This window comes from Nematolebias whitei, chromosome 9, assembly GCF_014905685.2.
Source record: "Nematolebias whitei isolate Nwh7 chromosome 9, NemWhi1, whole genome shotgun sequence".
NCBI classification, from domain to species: Eukaryota; Metazoa; Chordata; class Actinopteri; order Cyprinodontiformes; family Rivulidae; genus Nematolebias; species Nematolebias whitei.
Genome location: NC_056506.1, coordinates 2,893,214 through 2,896,958, shown reverse-complemented (window position 1 = coordinate 2,896,958; position 3,745 = coordinate 2,893,214). Strand labels below are relative to the sequence as shown.

General features: G+C 42.9%; 1 protein-coding gene across 1 annotated transcript in view; it reads left to right on the top strand.

Annotated features, from left to right (window-relative positions):
- The window catches only part of depdc5 (DEP domain containing 5, GATOR1 subcomplex subunit), a 393,910-nt gene that overhangs the window by 200,349 nt on the left and 189,816 nt on the right, over nucleotides 1-3,745 (top strand). The window lies entirely within an intron of this gene.

The following is a 3,745-nucleotide window of genomic DNA, read 5'->3' as shown; positions in this document are numbered from 1 at the left end:
GCCCCCCCCCCCCCCCCCCCCCCGACCCCAAATGTCAAACGGAGAATGAGGGTTTGAGAAAAAAATCTTTCACTCAAATAAGGTGTTGATGCATGTTGTTATATAGTGCGTTTAAAATGGGGGGAATGAGGCGGCGGCCGGCACAAACCCACCCCCTCCCCAGAGAGCAGGCAGTGCCCGTTCACCTCCCCAACCCTTGCCCAGAACCCTAAATGTCTACATGCAGAGTGAGCACAGGTGCCATAGGTGAGAATGATTACACATCCCACCACCTATATTTTTTTTCCTCCCAGGCTCTCATTGAGGTGGCAGCTTCTGTTTTTTCCTCCCCCGTTTTTCCTTCTTCCTGCACTGCTCTCTGTGTGTCTGAAGCGCCTGGGTCTCATCTCCCGAACATAAATTAAGAAGATTATGGATTTGTTATCGTGGGCTTTCAACTCTATTGATAAGATTTTTTCATCAAAGCGACAAGGTCCTAGAGAACCGGCATGTCCAGCTGAGACTCACGCTGTGGGGTACGTCATGGATTTGTGGGGAGTGTGGCAGATGATGTGTTTCTCAGTCTTGTCTCAGGAGGATGTTGAAGACGTTTATATATTAGGAATTATGATAGCAGGGACTCTGCTTTTTGGCATCGGCGGGGCTCTGTTTTATTGACTTTTGAAGCAGACGGTGGCAGCAGTTTCGGCCATGGTAAAGCTTCTGAGTCAGTGTGAAGGTCTGGTCCACGCTGTGGGAACTTTGAATCGTCTGGTTTACGAGCTTAACCGTAAGGTGGAGGCGATTGGGAATCGCAGGCCACCTGCGGCTTCTGAAACTCGTCAGCATGGTGGGTTCGACCTTGAAGGAGACTCTGTAAGGATGGTACCTTTCTGTGGCCCGGTTTGTGTCTGTGTTCCCTCATGCTCCCTCATTAGTTCTATTAGTGCCACCTGTGTCTCGTCCCAGCTGTTTGTTATCACGTCTCGTCTTGTCCCTGTATTTAAGCCGTCTGTTCAGTCTTGTTCGTTGTCGCGTCGTATTCGTTGGGTCTCCTGTGTCTTCCCCTGAGTCTTCCTGGTTCCTCGAGTCTCCCGTGTCTCCTGAGTCCTCCTGAGTTTCCCGTGCCTCCTTCCTATGTTCATGTAAGTTTTGCTGCCTCGTCAGCTTGTTATTTTGTACCTTTTATTTATCATTAAAATCCTATTTTTGTAATCCTGCCGAGTTGAGTCCCTGTTCTGCACTCTGGGTTCGCTCCTGACCACAAATCCTAACAGACTCATAGCATGGAAGTGGAATGGAATCCCACAATTAGGCATTTTCGGAACCAGAACGCCCAGATGGACTCAAGGCTGAAGAAAAAAGTAATCTGTCTGCCTGAAGAAAAATCAAGAATCAAGCTTATCTAAATCTGACTCCTGTCACCAAGGCCTCTATTTCTCCTGGGCCATGAGTACCCAAGGACAAAAGCTTCATCTATGCCCCCCCCCCCCACCCCCCCACCCCAAGAACTTTCTGTGCAAGCTTATCAGAACTGCTGGCTGGAACAACATCTTCAGAAACTGTGGCTGATCTGAAAAAACGCTCATGGACAAATCTCAACCTTGATGTCAAATGCAAATGTAATCATGTTTTAATTGTGCTTGCTTGTAGAGTTTTTTGATGTCTCAAATCGTGTCCTGATAGACAAGATGTGAAAGATCTTTTTTTGTAATACCTCTATCTACCCTCATGTTTCTACCCCTTTTCCTATCTAAGATTATTATCTGATAAGGATAAAATGGCCGCGCTTTCTACAGTTGCAGCTTCGTGCACTCCGCCCATCTTTCGGACGACTGTACGTACATATTTGCGTTGTACCTCGGTGCAATTCCAATAAAGTTTATTCTGATTCTGATTCTATGTCACCGTGTGCCCACTCCAGACTCAATATATGCATGTGTCGTGAGAATGTTATATGTGAGTGTCTAGGTTGTTTAATAAAATTGGTGCCCATGTCTCCATGAACCATGGAGATGGAGGGTCCTCCCCGCAACTCAGTAGTGCACCTGAACCCCAAGGCCCTGCTTGAGTGGTGATGTGATGGAGTGGGTGGAGGAAGATGTCGGGATGGGGAGTGTCGTGGCTGGCTACCACGTCGTGTTCAAAACAGCTGAGACGTCGCCCTCGGTATAAAAGATTTATTTGACAAAACATGGGTTACAGATATTCAGAGACAAACAATTACATTATTAAAATATATGCATATATTTTGGAGCATTAAAGAACGAACCGTCTCGGTGTGCGCCTCCCGGAAATGCTCGGTGGGCGTGTGTCATTTCCGGCCTTTTATCACAGTTTGAGAAGGCTAGCTTTCTGATTGGTTTAGCTTCTGTTGCTAGGGTTACGACTCTAGCCCGCCCCCTCAAGGACGTTAATATTTACATTTCAGATAAGAAGTTCTGTCTCACTGAAATCGTTCGTTTTAGCTGTTTGTTTAATGTGATTATACCTTAGTGATACCAAATGATTTGAGTTAAAGTTGTTTATTTCTATGAATAATTAATAAATATTAATTGTTATCTAACTCATGTTTGCGTGTTCTTACTTGATCCTTTTTATACTTCTGCTGTTGTAGCTTACTGTGACAATTAACCCTGTGTCCTCTCAGCTAAACCGACCCTGTATTCAACAATGATTAAATGTTAATGGTTATTATTAAGAGAGAGATCCTGAGGGATCTTATTTAGTCAAGCTATATTGTCTAAATTTAAGAAATGTGTTCTAGCTTTATTTATGTTAATCAGTCTGCTATCTGGCATGATTTGATTGCTTGTAATATATCAAATGTGAACTTGTAAAATTATCCTTAGCTAATATGAGATTATATTTAAAGGTCAACTAGTTAGAATTAGCAAACATTTTCTATAAATATAGTGCAACCCTGGAAGAAAGACACACACACACACTTTGTATAACATGACATTTGAATGCTTGATAGGAAATATAAGAAGGTATAAAAATATGAAATCCAACATTATACAACTTAATACTGTTCCAGATGCTTGGAAAACAGCATTTGCGCTGCCATTATTGAAGAGAGGAGACCCCACTATATTGAACTCAATCAACAAATTTCCAAACTCTGTATTTTAGCTAAGGTTTTAGAAAAACTGATAAATACTCAAGGAAAGAAGTATTTTGACTCTTAATATTTTATCTTCTCTCCAATCTGGCTTCAAGAAACAACATAGCACAAAGACTGCTTCGCTAAAGGTTTTTAATTACGTTATTGAAGCTTTGGGCGCTAAGGATTACTGTGCGTCACTTAACTTAGACCTGTCCAAAGCCTTTGATATGGTACATCATGAAATCTTATGCCATACGCTCTCAGATATTGACTTTTCTGATTACACTGTTGGCTGTGATGCATGCTCAATAATCCAGGTAGAAAAATCTAAAAAAGTTAAATCTGGTCCTCTAGACATTCAAAAAAAAAAAAAGCAAAACAACAAAAAAATGTAGAAACGTTTCATCTCTCATCCGAGAGACTTCCTCAGGCTGACTGGAGTCTTGTTTGGGTTTATTCTCTGCTTTTAGGAAGGCCCAGTTAGGATATCCACATTGCTCTAGAGCCTGTTTTGTGTGGGATTTTTCCTTCTGCCTGGCTCCTGAGCTAGTGGGGACGCTGTCTGCTCTGTGATACAGAGTCCTGATGACTCCTAACTTGTGCTCCAAAGGGTGATGGGAGTCAAACTGCAAATACTGGTCTGTGTGGGTGGGTTTG